This window comes from Neophocaena asiaeorientalis, unplaced genomic scaffold, assembly GCF_003031525.2.
Source record: "Neophocaena asiaeorientalis asiaeorientalis breed wild unplaced genomic scaffold, Neophocaena_asiaeorientalis_V1.1 scaffold427, whole genome shotgun sequence".
In the NCBI taxonomy this organism is placed as follows: domain Eukaryota; kingdom Metazoa; phylum Chordata; class Mammalia; order Artiodactyla; family Phocoenidae; genus Neophocaena; species Neophocaena asiaeorientalis.
Genome location: NW_020172280.1, coordinates 372,973 through 396,419, shown reverse-complemented (window position 1 = coordinate 396,419; position 23,447 = coordinate 372,973). Strand labels below are relative to the sequence as shown.

Below are 23,447 nucleotides of genomic sequence, written 5' to 3'. Positions count from 1 at the left end.
AATCCAGCCAGTTCCTTAACATTGCTGCCGTCATCCATTTTGTGTATTTTAATCTCCTTTCTCGTCCTATGCACATTTTTAAAATAAATTTTATTTTATTTTTATTTTTGGCTGCATTGGGTCTTCGTTGCTGTGCTCAGGCTTTCTCTAGTTATGGTAAGAGGGGGCTACTCCTCGTTGATGTGCGCAGGCTTCTCATTGCGGTGGCTTCTCTTTGTTGTGGAGCACAGGCCCGAGGTGCACAGGCTTCAGTAGTTGTGGCACTCGGGGTCCGTAGTTGTGGCTTGTGGGCTCTAGAGCGCAGGCTCAGTAGCTGTGGCACACTGACTTAGTTGCTCTGTGGCATGTGGGATCCTTCTGGACAAGGGCACAAACCCGTGTCCCCTGCATTGGCAGGCGGATTCTTAACCACTGCACCACCGGGGAAGTATCTGCACATTTAAATAGGTATAATCATCCCCCTGTAGCCATCTCCATTCCTCTACCCCCTCCTCTGGGACCCAGCTCCTTCCAATTCTACACCTTGACTGTCTTTCCCATTGGAAAGTCCCATTCACTTCCCTACTCACTTAACCTCACCCATCCTGCAACACTGGAAGCCAAATCACTTCTTTAGCTGAGCTAGAGCTAGACTGTTCTTGCAGATTCTTTAATGACCCGTTAAGGAGATCAAGTCAATTTTCTTGTTGATCCCTTCCTTCTTTCTGCAACTTTTCTCCCTTGACTCCCTTAGTTGTCCATTTTTGAAGTTATTTTGATTTTTTTCCCCTTCTTCTCTGATAACTCTTTCCTCCTGCATCTCTATATTAGTTCCTCTCCCTCTGCCTACCTTTTAAAGACTGGCAGTTCCAGGGTCTCACCACTGTCAGTTTCTCATCCCTCACTCCAGACTCTCCTGGGGCCCCTGCTATGATGTAACATAGTCACTGAATACTTCCAGACCTGTGTCCCCACCCTAGACTTCTTGCCTGAACCTCAGCCCCACTGGTACCTTACTACTGGGCATCCTTACCCTGGCATCTCCAACTCAACAGTTACCAACTGGATTCCTCTTCTTATTTCTTAGCTTGGTCAAAAGTATTACCTCCTACTTCATTCACTGTGTCAGGAAAATGGACACCATCTTCATTTCTTCCTTCTTACTTAGGCACATAAACTCTTCCTACAAGTGTGTCTCAAATCCATCGCTCATTCTCGCTGCCACTTTTTAAAATCAGACCCTGACTATTTCTTATCTGGTCTGTTGGATAGCCTCACTAATGAAGACTCTGTTTTCCATTTCTTTTTACTACACTTTTTCTTCCATGCTGTTTCACAAATTACGTTTCTAGAATACAGATTCTTTTTTTTAAAAATCATTCCTTAAAAAAGAATTAATTGGGCTTCCCTGGTGGCGCAGTGGTTGAGAGTCCGCCTGCCGATGCAGGGGACACGGGTTCGTGCCCCGGTCCGGGAAGATCCCACATGCCGCGGAGCGGCTGGGCCCGTGAGCCATGGCCACTGAGCCTGCGCGTCCGGAGCCTGTGCTCCGCAACGGGAGAGGCCGCAACAGTGAGAGGCCCGCGTACCGCAAAAGGAAAAAAAAAAAAGAATTAATTAGTTAATTTAAAAAAGCATTCCTTAAAATAAAAATTGTTGATGATTGTCCACTGCCTGCACCAAAATTCAAATTTCTTACATAACACTCAAGAGAGTGTGTCCTTGGCCCCCAGTCTACTTTTCCCACCCTCCCTTCTTTCCTACTCAATCCCCATACATCCTGTGATGTAGCCCCATGTGGTTACTACATGCTGCCCTGCTTCCCCAAACATGCCGTGAATTCTTACACCGCCCAGGACCTACTGTGGTTTACCCTCTACCTAGAAAAGCCTCATGCATTTGTTGAAATCATATTCATGCTTCTAAGCCCAGCTTAAATGTCACCTTCTCTGTGAAGTCTTCCCAGACCTTGTTTTCCCCTGCCCCCTGGAAAATCAGTGGCTCTCCCCTCTGTGTTCTCATATCAGAGTGGTTCCCAAACCACTAGAATCAACTTTTAAAAGATCCCGTTGCCTGAGCCTTACCTCATAATGTTACACCAGAATATTTCAGGGTAAGCTCTGTGCATTCGTAATTTTTGAAATCAGATCTGAGGTGGTCAGAATTTGGCGAGTTCAGATATTTACTCATGACTCAATGCACAGATTACGAAGAGTCATCAAAGAGAACAAGACTTACTTTATTCTGGGATAGCCTGGTTCTGGAACAAGGAATTACCTTCCTGGTTAGTTAGATTGTCTCCAGGGTCTCTGTCCTTGTCCCAGAAACTGAGGTTCTTTGAAAAACCAAAGAAGACAATGGACGAAGTGATCTGCTGTGGTATTCGCATCCTGAGACAATTACCAAGGTACTTTGGAATAGAGTTCAGACATCCCATCCTGCTGTTCTTTGGTTGTAACATTTTAAATCTCCTCTCTCCCAGGCAAGTGTATGTGTCAGAATCTCTCCAGTTCTACCAACGTACCTACAGACAAGACTAAATGAATCGAAATGAAGTGTTCTCTGCACCACTAAACTGGGGTCTGAAGGTAAGTCTGCTGAATACATTAAAAAAAAAAAAAAAGATAGTATAACATTTGTAAGTGAAATATTCTCAATACTCACAGTGAAGTTTTTTATGGTTCAGATGGGAAGTAGTTTAACAACTTACAGTTTGTCTTGGAAAATCAAAAAGGTTCTCATTTGAGAACCACTGCAATAAGTTAGCTATTACTGGGATGGACAGGAAGTCAGCAAGTTCATAGAAATGTTTTCTTGGAAGCTTAAATTTATTAAATAACATTTAACTATGATTTGTAGGAGTTTTTTAATTCTAAAATTCTTTCCTGTGTCACCGAGCCCAGCCATCGTCCTGACCCTCAGGGATGTTAAATGATGAAGTATTTGTATGTTTCCTGAGTTGGGTAGTGCCTGAGCTCTCCACTCTTCCCACACACACCTGCCCTTTGCAAGGATGTGCACACACCACACACGTGTGTACAGGGACGGATGTCCACGCCCACAACAGCTGGCCTGTCTACAGCCTGGGTCTAGAAGAAACCTGACTTTTAAGGTTGCTGTTTCTTTTCTTTTAAATCATGATCTTACTGTTGAATCCAAAGCTCAAACAAACATGATATCAGGGGAAGTCACAGCAGGGTAGTTTACGGAGATTAGATTTCTCTAAGTTACCAAAACAGTGACAGCAGGAGGTCCTTAAAATCAACAGTTTATAACCTGAATCATGCTCATGTTTCTGCTCCTTTGCTTAGAAAAACAGTATCGCAGGGTTGACCTAAAACTGGCTAGCAGTGCGTGGCACAGTTGGAGAGAAGCGTGCAAACACTAAGTAGCATCCGAGGAAGGCTCCTCCTGCCTTTTGCATCTGTGCCAGGCTGAAGTTCTGAGACTCTGGAGAAGAATCCTTTTCTTCACTCACAGAAAGGCATTTATATAAGAACAGTGTATTAAATAATATTTTTATTTAAAGGTTTATGTTAAGTTCCACTGTTCTGAACCCTAAAAACGAGCATAGTGAATAGAGCTGCCACCAATCCCCTACTGGCAAAGCTGTCTCTTTACTATTCGAAGTTCAGTTGGATACAGTGCTCCTCAAGATACAGTCCCCAGACCTGCAGCAGCACTCCAGAACTTGTTAGAGACACAGATCTCAGGCCCCACCCCAGACCTGCTGAATCAGAAACTCTGGTGTGTAGGACCCAGAAATGGGTGCTTTAACTGGCCTTCTAGGTGATTCTGATGCAGGCTCAAGTTGAGGACTACTGGATTCATCCACTTCACTCTGTGAAAAAAACGACTGGTGTTGAATATAAGCCAACCATATGCCATTGCTTACTGATAACATAGAAAAACCAAGAGAGTCTCCAGAGCACTTGAGCCTTATTCCCAACATTTTTCTCATGTCGAAGAAAAGGGAGTAATGCAGGGATGAAGAAAAAGCATGTTTTTCAACCAAGTCCCATTGATGTAAAAAGTGAAAAAATTAATTTAGTGTCACATAAAGGTACAAAAAATAAGCCCACTTAGATTATCTTTTTGTTCCTTCCAATAAGAAATAGAACATGTTCAATTTGCCTTTTTTTCCAATTAACTATGAGGAACAAAAGACAAAGCCAGGAAAAATAACTGTTCTTTATTGTGGTTAATTAAAAGAGAGATGGCAGATTCTACAGAAGAGCTTATTTTCTTGAAGGGCAAAGGCTTTCCCTATATTTCCTTACGCACTTAGCGCACTCCTTAGTCTGAAATAGGTATCTAATAAATATTCATTAAAATTGACAGAAAAGGCAAATAGGGGAAAAGGAAAAGAAGCAAAAAAGAGAAAAATAGACAAACACCACAGGGAGAAATATAAACCTGAGAGAGAAAAAGATAGAAACATCTACAAGAGAAGGAAGACACCAGGCAGAAAATAGGAGAAAATGACAGAGGTAAAAAGAAAAGAGGTGATACCCTGAGAAACAGAGAACTAACCTGATTTATCAATTATACAAAGAAGGCTCATGAACTTCAAATGCAATGATCTAGCTACTCAGGCGTGCAACCGTTTCCCTTTTAAAAATTATTTCTGAAACTCTTTGTCCCAAAATGCTGGCCAAGTTTCAAGGACCAAGAAGCAGACTCTTAGGGACACAGGGTTCTACCTAAAGAAGGAACACCTTTTGTCAAGAAGAGATACTTGGATCTGAGATGAGTTGCTTGTGAGGCAGCGAGCACCCCATCACAAGGTATTCAAGCCAAGGAGGACAGGTGACAGATGCTACGAGGAGTGTGACAGATGCTATATCAAAAGAAGAAAGGGAAGGGGGAGGTTGGTTCTTTCAAAATCTTCAACTTTACTGAGAATGTTTCTCAGAGTTTCAACTCATAGCTGCTGTTTCACAGATAGGTAAGCATGGGAAACATGGCTCAATGGACCAAAGCCTGTGAATTCTCACCTTGAACCAAAATTCACCTTAACCTCTGAACCAGTCACTACCCTATCTCATGCTTGGTTTCATCTCTGCAATTAGAATATGACCTAATAGCAGACAGTGCAGATAACTAAGAAAAGTGGTCCTGAGAACTTAAAAAATGCAAATGCTCAGTGATCACCCTTTAAAATTTGTGAATAGTGCTTTATAGCAATAACTGAATAGTTCAAGAACAGTTGTAAGCAGAGTTGGCCTAAGGGAAAAACGTGATCTGACTTAAATGTTGGCAGGAGACATTCTACTCACTCCCAAGGAGGGACCTACTTGTTCGAGAAAAGACATCAGAAATCATGAACTACCACAGCACACAAAAACAGAGCTGGTGGCCACATCTTCAAAGTCAGAAATGATGATCCAACTCTGGAAAATGGTAGTTTTTCCAGTTAGTTCTTCCATTCAGGAAAGCACCAGCCCCTCCGTACAGCTTAACTGGATACTGGCCTTTCAACCTTTCATCTCAGGCAATAAATAAGAGAGAGCAATGAGGAAAGACAACCCACACTTCCATTGTCATTAGACATTATACATTCACGCCATTATATAGTTGTTCAAACCCAAGGGATGCACAACACCAAAGGTGAACCCTAATGCAAACCTCGGTCTTCGGGCGATAATGATGTGTCAGTGTAGCTTCATCAGCAGTGACAAATGTAGCTCTCTGGTGAAGGAGGCTGATGGTGGGGGAGTCTGAGCACATGTGGGTTACAGGGGATACCTCCATGTCTTCCTCTCAGTTTTGCTGTGAACCTTAAACCGCTCTAAAATAAGAGAGATAGTGAGAAACTACACGAGACATATATTTGTTTCATATACATGTGTAAAGATGCAAGTATGTCCACATGGGGACATACGCTCTCTTTCAGTCTCTATGAAGAAACTCCTTCTCTGCTGTCTGGAAAGTCTTCTTTTGAGAGGGGCAGGCCTGGATGTATGTGCATCTCGTTGGTCCCCTTGGTGCCTCACTGCATGTCTTCAAAGCAAAGCGTCTCGGGGCAATTTGAAGAAATCTTTCCTTGTACAGCATTCTCCTACCAAGTATGATCATTCTTGAATCAACTGAGCTGAGTGGACAAATAATATCTTAGCTTCCATGTGAGCATTGTTTTATCAATAAAATAGTGGATTTTATAGCATTTTCTACTAATCAAATTGTTACACCATTAAAAAAAATCAAATCAAGGGAAGAGGCAAGAATTTGATTATAAGGCTGTGAAGACATGATTACACAATTATGGCCTTGGGTCAAGGCTGGGAGGCAGTTCTTTCTGTGCTGGCAATGAAGGCTGATTTATGATGAGTGCTCAGAGTCGTGGTATTCTGGAGCAAAGGGAAGGAGGATACAGGTACAGCCCATTAACTGTGCCCCTGATCCTGGCATTTGGAGTTCCTTCCCCACTTGAAGAAAATACGGAGTTGATTTTTTTCAGGACCTACCGTTAGGTATCCAACATAGCATGTCTCTTGTATTTCTGAACAGACTCTGGCAGAATGCAATAGAGAGAAGAGGCCATCTAATTAAGTACCTTGTGCATAGAAAAATAAAGTGGAAATTAATGTGTTTATGCAGTGCAGGTTGTTATGAAAACACATATCACTTTTTTGAGATCACATTCTTCTCTTGCCTCATAAAAGTTGAGAGAACTAGCATTTATTGAGTACCTACCAGGAGCTAATTATTTTATAGACTATTTCCTTAAATGTTGACAACTAAGCCAAGTAGATATTATATTGCTCCCATTTCCGGGTGAGGAAACTAAAGTCAAGAGGATAAAACACTTGGTCAATGTTATCAGACAGTTGATGGGAGAGCTAGGATTCAAAGTTGTGTTCAGTTACAAAACCAGGGTATTTTCTATCACATGTTGTTGCACCATTTTCTAGAATTATCATTTTGGAGTTCTAAGGGGACTTCTTTCATTGCTGGTTGTCAAAAAAATAGCAATTATAGACATACACACACACACATCTATTCATACATGTGAAAAAATGAGATACAGTGTAGTGTGGTGGTAAAGTGCATGAATTCTGGAGCAAAACTACTGGGGTTTAAATATCTGACTAGCTGTGTACCTCTGGGCCAGGTGCTTTGCCACTCTGACTCATTTCCTATTTGTACAACAGGGATACTGATAGTGTAATAGTTAAGAATGGTGTTTGGAACATTTTAAGCACTTTGCAAGTATTAGCCAATACTGTTGTATCAACAAGGGTAGAACTCTTGAGTAATATCTTTCATTCAGTGCATCTTGCTGGAACAATGAAATTTAGTGCTAAGGAGCTGAAGATTAAAACTGAGATAGATTTATAGACCAATTAGCTTCATTTCTGCTCCGTGCCCACCGATTTCCTAACACCCCTCAGCCATATCAGTGAGGATCATGGGCCAAAAGGGCTTCCTGAAATAGAGTGATTTTACACTCTCTACAAAACACCATTTCTTGAGGATCAGACAGTAAGTTAGTCATGAAATGGAATTTGAGCCTTTTACCATTGTAATTAAAAATGCTGATTTCATAGGCCAGTGTTTATAGCAGCATTATTCACAACAGCCAAAAGATAGAAGCAATCCAGGTGTTCATTGGCAGATCAATGGATAAAGATGTGGTATATGCATAAATTACAAGGGAGGAAATTCTAACACATACTATAACATAGATGAACCTTGAGGACATTATGCTAAGTTAAATAAGCCAGTCACAAAAGGACAAATACTATATGATTCCACTTATGTAAGCCACCTAGAGTAGTCACCTTCAGAGACAGAAAATAGAATGGTGGTTTCCAGGAGCTGGGGGAGAGAGGAAATGGGGAGTTATTATTTAATGGGTACAGAGTTTCAGTTTTGCAAATGAAGAGATTTCTGGAGATTGCTTGCACAACAATATGAGTGTACTTAAAACTACTGAACTGTATACTTAAGAATGATTAAGAAGATAAACTTTATGTTCCATGTATTTTACCACATTTAAAATTTTTTTTAAAATACTGATTTCAATCAAACCAACTGTAGCTACCACAGTGGCCACCAGTTAGGGGAAGGGTGTTCCATTGTTACTGATCTATAAGATCTGATGAAATTGTTAATGCTTTTTCCTGTCAGCAGCCAATCTCAGTGACAGGCTGCAGCTACTGTCTGTGCTCTCCAGTCCAAACAAGAGTCCAGGTCACCCACTCTTGGCCTCTGATTCTTTCCTAGGGGAGCTACAAATATGAATGCACGCGTGTATCCCTAGGTGGTCACCCTATTGAACCCCTTTACATAAGGAAGAATAAGGGGCAGCGCTAAAATCTTCCATATAGGTCAGCTGTGTTATATCACACGGCTGTCAGATGTAACGTTTGTGTTTCTGATGCCATCGGTGGAGCTCTAGGCAACATCCCATGGTCTCTGTGTTTGAACTCTGTGTCTTTGCACGCTATATGAACATCAAGTCTGCATTTGGAACTTGGGCTATTCCCCCCAAGCAGGGAATGCTTGAGTCCCTTTGTTAATTAGGATCCACTTAGATTTCTCTGATCAGTGGTTTCAATGTGAGTATTTTAGATTAGATTCGCTGCCTATCGATTCTTTTAAAATGTGTTTGAGTTTCACAAGTATGTGTGAATCTTGGATCTTTTATTATTCCCAGTTGGAAAGGAGGAGGGGGGAGGACAAACATTTCATGTTTCAGCACAAGTTAGAGCCACTTTCAAGTCCAGCATATTAATTAACTAACAGATGATTATCCTTCATAATAGTAGTCTAGTATAAATAAGATTCTACTTATTTTACTCATAATTATAATAAATTCTTTATGCTTCCTTCTCTGACTGCTTCCACACTTCCACATGTGTGTGTAAGGCTGTGTGAGACAAAGTGTGTGTGTGTGGTATATCTATTATGTGGCATCCTGAAATTTGAAACAAGGGCAACTCATACTATTGAAAGAGCAGAGACTTTTGTTTCTGAGACCTACGACACTCCTACAAGCTTATGTCAAAAAGTCAGCTGTCAAATAGCTTATAGAAAATAAGCTTTACAGAAAATTAAAAGCAACGTGACAGTGTTTTACCCTGAATGTCTCTTGATTCAAACTCTCTTGAAAAGTAGAGGCCAAGTGCCACCTGTTACTGGAAGGAGGCCATGTGACCTCCGAGCAGACTGCTGCCAGGGAGGTTTGGCCACCTCTGTGATTTCCATCAGCTACCACCTTCTTTGGTCCATGAAGAGACTGGGGCAGAAGCTGGTTAAGGAGCGGAAGTTGCTTTCAAAAGACTGAGATGAAAGAACTGCTGGGATCAAATGGTTATAACAATGACTGATTCTCTTCCGCACAGTCCTAAGAACTGACCCGTCCTTGACCTTCCAGAATATCAACCTGTCAGGACCGTGGAGAGAAGCCACAGCAAATGGTGCGACCACTGGGTGTGATCTGTTGGTCTTGGTGGTAAAAACAAAGTGACTCTTCCTCTCTTTCAGCCCCCAGACTCTCAGGTACAGTAGGACACCGTCAGGACTGAGCCTGTGCCCTGAGAGAACTTGGATGACCTGACTCAGAAACCAAAAGTGGCCTTGGCAGGAACTATCTTAGCAGGGATCACAGACTTTTATAAGAAGGGGGAGCAAGAGCTTTAAACCAAGTTTCCCTTTGCGTTCCGCCAAGGACAGGTGTTTGCTTTGCTCAAAGAGAGATTTCACAGAGTGATTTCATGCATAGCAAAGAGCAGTAGTAGGATTTTTCGGCTGTCATAGCTGGGACTGACTGACACCATCAGGGCATTATCACCCCAGTGGCTTTCTACGAATATGATATTAAACACGTACGTGTGTGTGTGTGTGTGTGTGTGTGTGTGCGTGTGTGTGTACACAATGCCTGAATCAGGTAAAACCACCACCCACCATTTCCCCAGCATTCTTGGGTATATTTGCAATATTAGGGCAACTCTCTTATCCTCTGGTTATTAACTATTAACACAAGTACTTTATTCACAACATCTCCTTTGATTTTCATTACAATGCTATGAGATAGGCATTATGTCTCCACTATATAGATGGGAAAACTGATGCTTAAAGAGGTTGAAGAACATGCTAAGGTGGCATAGCCAGGAAGTGGCAGAGTTGGGATCTGAGCTGAGGAAGTCCAGAGCTTTGCTCTCAATCCTGCTCCCACAAGATAAGTAGCACACGTTGTATCAGCTGCACAAAGTCACTAAAGAATCCCAGGTGAACATCTGCAAAGCCCATTCACTAATCTTCCTCTCCTTTGCAGAGCTGACCCACAAGCACGAAGTGTGGCATTGCCTCCCCTGCCACCTCAGCCAGTGTCCCTCTGCTTATGCTGATTTCATTCCTTTCCAGTATTAACATTGGACCTACCTTCTTTCCATGACCCCGATGGCCAACCCTCCCAACAGCATGTCCTGAATAATGGACTCAGGTGAAAAGTCCTCACCCATCTTTCCTAGCAGAATTGCTGTCCCTCTGTGGACTTCTCAAGAGGCACCATCTGTGCAGCCAGAACTAACCGCCCAGTCTCCTCTTTAACCAGAGTTCCCAAATATCACATCCTCTTGACAGCTACATACAAAGGAGGCAAAGTCAGTTTTTTAGCTGTTGATCACCAGCTTACTCTTTCTGCTGTCTCCTGGATTTCTTTATCCTTTCTCTTCTAGCTCTTCAATTGTCTGGATTCTTTAAGAAGCTGCACTGTGTTGCTGTGTTCAAGATGATAGATGATAGACTGATAGACAGTTAGGATCTAAATAGATAGAACAGGGCATGGATAAGTATTGTATGTGTATGTATATTATTGATTTGGGTTCCCCCAGAAGCAGACCCTGAGATAAGGATCCACATGCAGGTAGGGAACACTAGTAGGAGAATAAAGATGTGAGAAACAGGGAAGAGAAGAAAACTAAAGGAGAATAATCAAACAACTTCCCATTGAAGGCAAATGGAACTTAATTCCTCTGGGGGATTCTGGGAGACTGTAAAACTTCTACTCAAAGTGGATTATCACTATTATCTCAAGCTCCACCCCAAATCTACTAAATCAGAATGTGAATTTTTATTTATTTATTTTTTTTGGCGGTACGCGGACCTCTCACCGATGCGGCCTCTCCCATTGCGGAGCACAGTCTCCGGACGCGCAGGCTCAGCAGCCATGGCTCACGGGCCCAGCCGCTCCGCGGCATGTGGGATCTTCCCGGATCGGGGCACGAACCCATGTGCCCTGCATCGGCAGGCGGACTCTCAACCACTGCGCCACCAGGGAAGCCCAGAATGTGAATTTTTAACAGTATCCCCTAGTGATAAAGTTTATAGAGTACTGGAGCAGAAAATGTCTCAAAGTTAAACTAACGAAGGGGTAAGAAAGTTGCGACATTGATCCCTCAGCTTCCCCATTTGATACTGGTTTTGGGCCATTTCTGAGGGTATTAATTCTCTGGCACTTCTGGCTTAACCTTTGTATTGTTGGAACAATCAGGATCCAGTGGCCAGAAAGAAAGTCCTCAGACAGAAATTTAAAGGTATTAGCAGTAAGCAGCTCTTGGCACATACAGCTATAATAAGTTCATCTATGATTCAGCTACGTATAAATATGATATTAAAGCTGAGATTAATTGCAATAATAATAACTACCATGACTGTAATACTGACTCAATGTTAACGGTACGTTAGGTAGATTGAAATAATAGGATTTCATCTGGGCTTTTATTCTAAATAAAGTAGTTAATTTAACTAGCAGAGAAATACCATTATCACAATTAACTTTAGAAGCACTACAATAAATATATATGTAGTTTTTTCTTAGTAGTTATTTCAGGCTCTCTCAAGTAGGCCATGAGGGAGGTCAGGAAACGGGCTCCATATTTCACTTACTTATTATAACTCCTAGTATTAACCCTCAGGAGGGGTTGGGAGGCAGGCAACCAGTGTTCTTCATTGCAGTGTCAAACAGTGCACCATACATATTCTGGAGTTCGTTCAAGAGCTGAAATTATAGTGGAAAAAAAAAAGAGAGACTCCTATTATAATGCTAAACACGGTAAAGACATTTGGATGACATCCAGAAGAATCCATCACTGCTCCCAGACACAATAAAGTAACTACAATAAAGCGATTTCAAGGAAAATGTTAGTTCTGTTACCCATCACTTGCATTTTAAGGGGGTATTAGGGTATTTCATATCACACAAGGAAAAATTCAAAAAAAATTCAAGATGCATCAAAAGTTTCTAAATCAGCTTGGAAAAAAATTAGAATAGTAACCTCTTAGAAACATCAAACTTAAACAAAAATCCTAAATAAGATTTTAATGTTTAAATAATAGGGTTATAGAAAGGTGGGAATCCAAATTTTGTGTTCCTCACAGGATGTATTAATTATGAGCTCCAATTACAAGTTCAACATGAACTTCATTAAATAAAACTTACAATAAAAATGAATAAGCTATATATCCTATTCTACATTTTTTGCTCAATACAACACCAAATGAATTTTAAAATACTGTAAAATTACTCTTATTATTTATTAACCAAGTACAAAATAGAAAAACCTTTCATTTAGAAAATAAAAAATTAACGCATGGAGTATATTCTTAACATTCTTAAGTCATGAAATCCTACGGCATATATTCTTATGCCTCCTTCTCTCCCCTCTGTCTCCCTTCTCTCTGCCCTTTAGCTTCCAGCAGCAAAATCAATTTTGTATCTATTAAATAATCTCACCTGAATTCACTGAGCACAGTGTTTTCTGTGCACTTCCTCACACTACGAATTAGCTGCCTTCTTTAGAATAAAGTCTGGTGAAATCCTGCTTTTGCTGACGTCTTCTCTTTCTCTTTATGAGTCTCTGCTGCTCCGGCCAAGACACTGAGGAAGATATCCGTGGCTTTAAATCATGTATTTATTTATAGTACGGTTGACAGGCTCATTGGTGTTAGAAAGAAACGTCCTGCCAAATTTGACAGTTCAACTCCTTGCTGTGATCCAAATTTCAGCTTAAAAAACCCCACAGTGTGGAATGTCAGTTTGGATTGAGGAGGGGGGTATTTTCTTCAAAGAAATAAAATGATTTCCCCTTTCCCCGAAGTCTGTGTAGGAAATAACTTGTAGAGGGATCAAGGTATGTCTGCTGGGGGTAGGCTGGGCCCACTCACCAGCAAAGGACTCACTTCTGGGATTAGAGTTAAGAAGAGTGCAAACTGTGATGGGTCTTTGGGATGAGAACATGTCTGTGAACACCAAAGGTCCAAAGCTAAATGGGTTGGTATCAAAAACTAACTGGGTTCCGGACCAGTGCTGTCTAATAGAGACAGAGCCACGAAAGCGATTCTAAGTGGTCTGTAGCCCCATTAAAAAAGTAGAAAGAAACAAAGTTCATTTAAATAGTATATTTTTAACCCAATATGTACAAAATGCTATCATTCTTAAGGCTGGTGAGATATGTAAGTGCTTTTTTCATACTAAATCTTCAAAATCAAGTGTGAATGTTACCCTCACAGCACATTTCAAGGGTCCCAAAGCAACCTGTGACTAGTTGCCACTGTGCTGGTCAGCCCACGTCCAGACAATATGAACCAGATTACTTCTAAAATACTTGCAGGATCTTTAAGAACCAGATCAAAAGCACTAGCTGAAATCATGAAGCCAAACTTTATTTTTATTATTGTGAGGTCTGACCTCTTTCATGTATACTTAGAACTCCAGCTACCTAAGAGACTTTTCTCTAAGGATTATTCTGTCATCCAAAATATTTTTTTTTTTTTTTTTTTTTTGCGGTACGCGGGCCTCTCACCGTTGCGGCCTCTCCCGTTGCGGAGCACAGGCTCCGGACGCGCAGGCTCAGCAGCCACGGCTCACGGGCCCAGCCGCTCCACTGCATGTGGGATCTTCCCGGACCGGGGCACGAACCCGTGTCCCCTGCATCGGCAGGCGGACTCTCAACCACTGCGCCACCAGGGAAGCCCCATCCAAAATATTTTGTCATCAATTTCACATACTCTCATTCGCCCGAAACACATGTTATGAGCAGCACCCCTCCACCACACATATAACCCTGCAGTATCCTATCCTCCAACCCTTGGGAATCGCTTTAAATTAGGAAAGTACTTTAATTCTGATTTGCGTTTTAGTACAAAAAGCAGCGTCAGTATGTTTTGTTTAAAAATGTGTTCTGCCTCAGGTACAGAAGAGCCCTTATGTCAAAGCTTCATCCAGGTTTTTATGTGGCCAGAGGAAGGACATCAAGAAACAAATAGTTCTGTTATTTGAAAAAGTTATATATGCTAGGGCTCATTTTTAATGTTCTGTGGGCCTCTGGTCAAGTTGTGGAATTAGGAAGGAGACAAAGGCCAACCTGTCACTTCAGTACATCATAATGTATATTGCTATCCCCTTGGGGAGCAGTCTGAGCACAGTTTCCTGTAATTAGAAAAATGTTTCTTATCCTCAATATGGATCTTGATTGTGATGTTTCTGAAACTTAATGTCTCTTCTTAGACAAGAGTTACTTCTGAGATGACTCAGAAATAATAAGGCATATTTGCACATTATACTACCAGGGAAATCTCAAAGAGCACTGAACTTGTAGAGCCAACATTTATCCTGGATTGTCTTCAGGAAGCCCCCTACCTCCCAGTGAGAGTCTAGCTTAACTTGAGAAATGTTTTGCTGCAAGTGGTTGTCCTAGGAATTGAGCTGGTTGAGGTATAGAAATGAGTAGGAAGGGAATTCTAGGACGTAACTGCTACCAGTGAGTAGGGGACAGGTTTCTCCAAGGGGAGATGAAGATTCACATTCTATTGGTTTGAAGAAGGAAGCCCTCCTTGCAGAGAGGTAACACTTCAGAATCAGGAGCCAGGGCTGTGTACTCTGTGTATCTGTGAAGGGTTTAACTTTCTGAGTAATTTTTCTGTCGGACTATTGGAATAGTTTTGTGAAGGGTACACTAATAATTTCTCCTCCTATATCCTTTTACAGCTTTTTGATAAAAGTTTCCTGTGATAGAATAAAAGCAGAACTAGCTACATAATTGCAGGGCAGGTGCAAAATGAAAATGCAGGAACCCTTGTTCAAAAATTATTAAGAAGTTCAACAGAATGTGATATACACTTATAATGGAATATTAGTCTTAAAAATGAAGGAAGTTCTGAGACATGGTCACTAGCAAGCAGCAGGATACTAAAGACAAAAGAAAAATTTTAAAACAGTCAGAATAAAAAGTAAACTACTTACAAAGGAACAATAATTAGACTAACAGCAAAATTCTCATTAGCATTACTAGAGGCCAGAAAACAAAAGAGTATTGGGAGAACATAGTTGTCAATCTGGAAGGTCCTATCTTGCTAAATTATTATTCAAGAGTAAAAGTGAAATAAAGACAATTTCACACAGGGGCTTTGCTGGTGGCACAGTGGTTGAGAATCCGCCTGCCAGTGCAGGGGACAAGGGTTCTATCCCTGGTCCGGGAAGATCCCACATGCTGCGGAGCAACTAAGCTCGTGTGCCACAACTACTGAGCCTGCGCTCTAGAGCCTGCATGCCGCAACTACTGAAGCCTGCATGCCACAACTACTGAAGCCCCCGTGCCTAGATCCCATGCTCCACACAAGAGAAACCACCGCAATGAGAAGCCTGCGCACTGCAACGAAGAGTAGCCCCCGCTCACCGCAACTAGAGAAAGCCTGTGTGCAGCAACGAAGACCCAACACAGCCAAAAACATGTAAATAAAATAAATAAATTTATTTAAAAAATAAAACGGTTTCAAACAAATTGAGCCTGAGAGAGTTTATAACTCACAGTCTTTCCATCATTGAAAAAAACTACAAGAGGATGTACATCAGTAGGAAGAAAACTAAACCCAGTAGGAAGGACTGGCACACAGAAGTATTTTGTAGTTTCTCATTCTATCCTTATGTCTCTTATAACTTTTCATATTTTCTATTTCTTTTTTTTCTCTGTGTTTCATTCTGAAGAATTTATTCAAATTTTTCTAGTTTACTATTTCTCTATTTATCAAGTTGCTAATAATTTTCTGTGATTGTTAGGATTAAGTTCTGGTAAAGGAATAGAAAAACCCAATATAGCCATGGCTTTAAAAAAAAAAGGAGAAATTCAGTTTCAGTCAAGATGGAGCAATAGGGCCTGGATTTATCCTCCTATTTGAGAAAAAAAAAAGAACAAATATAAGAAGCAACGGTTTTTAAGACACTGGACATCAAGTAACAGAGGATGGTGATCCTAATGAGAAAGAAATAAGTCCTATAATTGCTCCAGCTTGCTGCCTTTCATTTGCAGGCTGTGTCACTAGGAGAGGGAACACAGGTGGAGCCTGCTGATCTCCTTGAGTTGAGGAGATGGAGCTGAGAGTCTCAGAAGAGCAAGACAGATAGAGTTCACAGGACACAATCCTGAAAAGAGGAGAGCTGCGTGGAGAGAAAAACATGGAGATCTGCAGCAGGGTCTCCGTCAGGAATCAGTTGAGTAATCACCAGTGTATGTGCATGAGGAAACTATCTGAAGCTAGAGAAAGAACCACCCAAAATGATTAGAGGAAACCGTACCTGAGCTCACACAGGAATAGTGCCCATTCATTTGTTGGTGGACACTTAGGTTGTTTTCATGTCTTGTCTATTGTAAACAATGCTACAATGAACATGGGGGTACATATATCTTCTCAAATCAGTGTTTTCATTTTCTGTGGATAAATACCCAGAAGTGGAATTGCTGGATCATATGGTAGTTCTATTTTTAATTTTTTGAGGAAACCCCATACTGTTTTCCTTAGTGGCTCTACCAGTTTACGTTCCCTCAACAGTGCACAAGAGTTCCCTTTTCTCTACGTCCTCACCAACCCTGTTATCTGTTGTCTTTTTGATAATAGCCATTCTAACAGATGTGAGGTGATATCTCACGGTGGTTCTGATTTGCATTTACATAATGATTAGTGATGTTGATCACCTTTTCATGTACATTTTGGCCATCTGTATATCTTCTTTGGAAAAATGTCTATCGTATCCTCTGCCCATTTTTTTAATTGGATTGTTTTTTGTTTGTTTGGACTTCTTTGCTATTGAATTGTATGAGTTCTTTATATATTTTGGATATTAGCCCCATATTAGATATATGAATTGCAAATATTTTCTCTCATTTAGCAGGTTACCTTTTCATATTGTTGATGAAAAAACTTTTCATCAAGCTTCTTTTCTCTGCAGAAGCTTTTTAGTTTGATATAGTCCCATTTGTGTATTTCTACTTTTATTTCCTTTGCTTTTCATGTCAAATCTAAAAAATCATCACCAAGACTGATGTCAAGGAGCTTAGCTTATTGCTTGTGTTTTCTTCCAGGAATTCTGGTTTCAGGTTTTACATTCATGTCTTTAATCCATTGTGAGTTCACTTTGTGTATGGTGTAAGATAGGGGTCCACTTTCATTCTTTTGCATGTGGCTGTCCAGCTTTCCCAGTACCATTTATTGAAGACCCAGCTACTTCTTTTTTATTTTTTTAATAAATGTATTTATTTTTGGCTGCGTTGGGTCTTCGTTGCTGAGCGCGGACTTTCTCTAGTTGTGGCGAGCAGGGGCTACTCTTCGTTGCGGTGCGCGGGCTTCTCATTGCCGTGGCTTCTCTTGTTGCAGAGCACAGGCTCTAGGCGCACGGGCTTCAGTAGTTGCGGTGCACAGGCTTAGTTGCTCTGCAGTATGTGGGATCTTCCCGGACCAGGAATCGAATCCTTGTCCCCTGCATTGGCAGGCGGATTCTTAACCACTGCACCACCAGGGAAGCCCAAGACACAGCTACTTCTTTAAAAGACTTGAAGTAGCTACTAATTACCTAGGAAAATAGCCAAAGATTTATTACCTGACGTATATATTTTATACCCTGTGTACTTCCCCAGTTTTCCTTCAATTAGAGGGAGATTATTGAGTGACTGACATTCTACAGTACTACATAATGGAGAAAGAAATCATAGATCTTGTATATGGTTTCCACTGTCTAGACTTGCTTGTTTTAGATCCATCTAATGCATGAAGGATAATGGGACATTTTCCAAGACTAAGAAGAGCAACATGTAAGTGGAGCTGACGTCACAGTCCTTCTTGTGTTAGGAAATTTCCCATCATTGTTCCAAGAAAGCAAACACTTGGGAACCACACTGCAGGAAATGAATGGTTTCACATCAATGGTCATTTGCCACGTAGTCTGCAGTGTCATAAAATGTCTTATAATGATGGCATCTCCTACTCGATCTTCCCTTCCTGAGGAAGGTTTGATTCTTCCTAGAGAATAAATTGCTGACTGCGGATTTACATTTTCTCTTGGAGAGAAGTTTTTCTCCACGTTCATGAAAAATTATACTAACGATAAATGATGCTGAACGTTAGGCTTTAGGTTGATATTTCCAATGCACGTACTGCTTTTGATAGGAATCAGGAAAGTCTTATATGTGTGATGAAGATGCTATATGCTGAGGAGGGGCTTTTCTGAGTCCATGAGTCTTCAGTATGCTTCTTTGGGATAGTGAAGAGGACTTTCCATTTACATTTTTAAAAAAATTTTATGGGAGTTAGTTGATTTACAATGTTGTGTTAGGTTCAGGTGTACAGCAAAGTGAATCAGTTATACATACACATATACCCACTCTTTTTTTCGAGTCTTTTCCCATATAGGCCATTGCAGAGTACTGAGCAGAGGACCTCCTGTATAACACAGGGAACTCTACTCATTTACATTTTTAAAATAATAATAAAGGAGACAAGCACCATGCACTTTCATCCAAACAGGCAAGATAAACATCCTATTTTTTCCAGAGTCTGGGTTTTGGAAAATTACGTGCTGTCTGCAGAATTCTGTTCTCATTTTTATGCTGCCTGTAGTGACCTTTCTATATACAGACAACATTTCTTTTCGCTTCCCATTAACTATTGGTCAAACTCCCTTGTATGTTTCCCCAGACTCTTCATGATCTGGCCCTTGCTTACCTCTCCGGCTTCACTTTTTATCCTCCAGAAACACACACATATACACATGCTAACTTCCCTCCAAAACCTCTATGTCATCCTCCGTGACGGGGCACCACACTCACAGACTGCAAAGTAGCCACGTGAAAATGATCTCAGTCCCATATGTGGCTACGTTCCCACCAGCCTCTGGGCCTTTGCCCATGCTTTTTTATTTGCGTAAAATACTGCTTTACACATAGTCTTTGTTTCGGACTTTGCATGTTTGGACGCTCCCAAATTCATATGTTTAAACCCGAACCCCCAAATGGATGGTATTAGGAGACAGGGCCTCTGGAAGGTGACTAGGTTATGAGGGTAGAACGTCCATATGGAATTAGTGTCCTCGTAAGATGTGGAAGAGAGTAGATCTCTCTCTCTCTCTCTCTGCTGTGTGAGGATCCAAAGAGAAGGTCTGTAAACCGGAAAGAAGACCCTCATCAGAACCTGATCATGCTGGTGCCCTGACCTTAGACTTCCAGCCCTCAGTACTGTGAGAAATAAATGTTTATTGTTTCAGCCACCCAGCCTGTGAGAATTTGTTTTAGCAGCCTGAACTAAGACAGTCTTTAGCTAACTTCCACTGAGCCTCCATTTCAGCTTAGTAGGCACTTCCTTTGAAAAATTATTGGTTAACGCTACCAGCCAAGATTAGGTCCCTTTGTATGTTCTCCTGTCCTCCCTACCGTAGCGCTTATTTCATTGTATTTTGGGCATATTTATTTTCTAAAAATGACCACAACTGTATCTGTTGTGGCCCACACAGTCTTACCTTGTTCTCCTTCATCAAGAGGCTGGGGACAGAGGTTACAGGAGTCTGATTCTCCCTCCCTGGGATCTAGGCTGGCCTTAGTAACCAGTAGAAGGTGGTGGAAGTGATGGCCCATGATTTCTAAGGCTGGTTCAGAAAAGGCCCTGAAGCTTTAGCCTGATTTTGTTGAGACACTTGCTCTGGGGGAGGCTAGTTGCCATGTGAGAAGTCTCCCTTAAGACGGTCTCCCTTAAGGTAGTCATGGTGGAGATAACTCATGTAGGTGTACCAGACAGTAGCTCCCAGATGACAGCTCAGCAAGGACGGCCAGCCAAGTGAGTGAAGACATCTTCAGATAATTCTAGCCCCCAGCCCTTAAGTCACCCTCAACCATGAGTCTTCTCAGCTGAGGCCCAGACATCATGGAATCCTGTACCCTATTCAAATTCCTAAGCTGCAGAGCCATGAACATAATAAAATGGTTGGTTTAAGCTGCTAGATTTGGGGATGATTTGTTACAGAGCACTAGGAACTGAAACATTATTGTATAAATGAATGTTCACTTATCTAGGCTGTAAGATCCCACACCAGATTCTACAAGCATGAGGGGGGGGGTCTATATCTGATTTGTTTGCTATTATAACCTTAGCTTTTAGCTCAGTGCCTGACATATAATAGGTATTTGGTAAATAATCTTAACTAAATAAATAGATGACTGGATTGGTGCCTTCTTTCTCTGGCTTTGTGTTTATCCGCCTCTTTCTCACACCTTAAGTTTGGTCATCTAGTTACAGACAGCTGGTTGGCCCAAGACACTGTTTTTCTTGTCAAGTTCTACGTCATTGATTCCTACTGTGTTCCTCTTGACTATTCCTTGTCCCGATGTTTGGGATAACGAAGGAACCAAGTGAAAGGCCTTGTGCCTTGTGGGTCACTAACAAGTCAATAAAAAGCAATTCCTGTCTCACTTCCCCAGCTTCTCTCTGGCTTTCTTTTCTATCACCTGAATGCCTCATCACAGCCAGAAGAGAGCCTTTATGTTCCCCGTCTGTCTTCAGAGCAAACGAGGCTGGACACAGGAAGAAAGGGCTCTCAGGTCCCTGCCTGGACAGGTTGGCTCAGTGCGCTCATCCCTGGCTCCATCCCAGTTCAGTGGAATCTTGCTCTGGACTATTCTCCCCCGTCCTTTGCAGGCTATAGGACTGGCCCAGCGATGAGCAGCAGCGGCTGTGCAAACATGAAAGAGAGGCAGCACTCAAGCCTTTAGCAGCCCATATTCAGCTCAGACCACGTGCACACTGACATTTGATAATGTTTTGGTGAAAAAGCTTCTGAGTAGCCCTGCTTTCACCAAAAGGTGACTGGAATGAAGGGAAGGGTGACTGGATGCCAGCAACCCTCTGAATCCCGTCAACCTGGGAGTAGTCTTCGTGAGGGTGCAGAACCATCCATTAGAAAGATACCGCCTCTCTCTTTCCACACCCTCTAGGACATGGGGATTGGAGAGCCTGCAGAGTTAGCAATCATATCAAAAGAGCATGTCATCCGCTCTGGCTCAAGGAGCCTAAGCTGTGAAGGAGGTGGGTGGGGAATTCAGGCACTGGGCTGTATGAGATAACACGCTTGCCTTAGAAAGTCTGTCACCTTCTCCCTCCACCCAAAAACCCTTTCCCTGCTTTTACACATGCGTGCATACACACACACCCACACCCACACACACACACACACACACACACAAAGGCCGGGAGGAGGCCCAGCATCCTGAATCACACCTGGTTCTATGCACGATGGTTGCAGCCTTCTGTGCTGAGTATTTGCTCCAGTTACAGAGACAGAATAAAAATAAGAAGAAGAAAAATAGGAAGGATAAGAAGAGCAGGCAGAGAAGAAGAAGGGCTATCTTTTATTTGGTATTTGCTGTATGCCATGAATTGTAGTAAGAACTTCTTTTGGTATAATCTCATTTAATCTGAAATAACAACTTACAATATAGGAATACTTTCTAATTTGTAGATGAGGAAACTAATGCTGCTCAAACAGTTTAAGTAATTTACCCAAGATCACACAGTAAATGTTGGAGCCAGAAGTTTTAGCCACATTGGGCTGCCTCTAAATGCCATGTTCTTTCCATCCTACTAGGCTATAGGTGGTTCTATTATAGCCTAAATGTCTCCAAATAGCCTACAGGGATGAGTGTTCAAACAGGATCATGACGTGAGGATCACTTTGACTCTGCACAGAATTGGACACCCCAGTGTAACATATGTTTGAATTCCACTGCCTCTCACATGACTACCTGGACACCTAAGCACTGCCAGGAATTCCTAAGTGACCTGGAGTTCAGTGTCCTGGCCATGCCTTGAGGATCAAGAATTCAAGCTATGGGGTTCCAGCACAGTGCACTACACCACAGAGAAGACGGTTGAGAAATCCAGTTGATGGCCTTAAGCCATACATTGATTTATGCCCAAGAATGCATTTCTGTTTCTGGCGAAAGGAAAGCAACCCTCTAAGATTTATTCTGGTTGACCACATTAGCTGTTCTGATCACAGCAACCACTGTGAATTGAGTTGGTTTTGTTAATTCCCCACTATACAGTGCATTTACAAGCTCTGTCTGCTAAGGCAACACAGAATCAGTAATTTCTTCAAAGTTTACAGTCAGTGATAAGAAAATCAAAGACTAGAATCAAGTGCTTAGGCTCTGAATCAAGTTACTCAAAGATTACAGGGAATTCCCCAGAACTCAAGGGAAGAAGAGAAAAGCCTATTCCAACAGGCAGCTGCAGATTTGATTCTGATCAAGGGTTTACTCCTTTAGTTTGATTCACTTTGACCTTTGAAGCCTTACTGTGAGCTAGACGTTAAGGTACAGAGCAGAAATAAATGGTCCCACATCCTGAGTTTAACTAGCTCACTATACCTAGTGATTATAGAAAAGAAGTTACATATTTTGACAGATTGCTTTGTCATTTACTTCTCTTTGGTGGGTCAGAAAAGAATTGCTCATAACATATGCATGCTGATTTTTGGTTCTCAAAGTCAGAATATATGGTCCAATATGTAATTATAACAGATGATAACTTACATATAAGTTATGGTGCCAATAAGTGGTATCTACATCCTTCAGTTTTAATATACTTCACATGACCACTTTCTCCTACACTGGAGGAAAAAAAAGAGCTTTTCTCTACCAATCCTACTTTTTAGAATATGATTAAGAAGTTGAATTTTACCTACTTGGCTGAGCAAGTAGGTAATTCAGACCTACTTGGCTGAGTGGCGTTTATCCTCAGGATGGAAAACTCTGGACTTCCCAGTGGTGATGGTTTATATTAACTCCAGAAGAAAAAAGGGAAAAGTTAGAGCAAGTGAGAAAGAAATAAACAAAAAGAAACAAAACTTTAGCTCCAGAAGAAAAGACAGAGGAAGTTCAGGAATTTAGAAAGAGGAAAGGAGGCAAAAGAAAAGATAGACCAAACACTGTTAGGAAAAACATTTTTTAAAATCTGAATAGCAGGCCAATTTACTATAATCCTTCATTTCTTTGCTTACATACCCAAAGTAGGATTCAACTTAGCTTCAAGTAAATGACATCAAACACCAAAAGCACCAAACAAATGACTCATAACTTAGAAAATCGGTTGAATGAGCTATAAAAATGGATCCAAGTTTATTTTTAGAATTTAATAGAGCGGTT

At 41.4% G+C, this 23,447-nt stretch overlaps 1 protein-coding gene and 1 pseudogene across 1 annotated transcript in view; one reads left to right on the top strand and one right to left on the bottom strand.

Moving 5' to 3' along the window:
• Window positions 1-10,448, bottom strand: part of LOC112412403 (52 kDa repressor of the inhibitor of the protein kinase-like) — a 38,313-nt pseudogene extending 27,865 nt beyond the window's left edge.
• NEDD9 (neural precursor cell expressed, developmentally down-regulated 9) overlaps window positions 1-23,447 on the top strand; it is a 281,456-nt gene that overhangs the window by 45,930 nt on the left and 212,079 nt on the right. The window contains exon 2 of the mRNA XM_024763725.1: window positions 2,462-2,567. The gene's annotated coding sequence lies outside the window, so the exon portion shown is untranslated. The remainder of the gene's footprint in view (window positions 1-2,461; window positions 2,568-23,447) is intronic.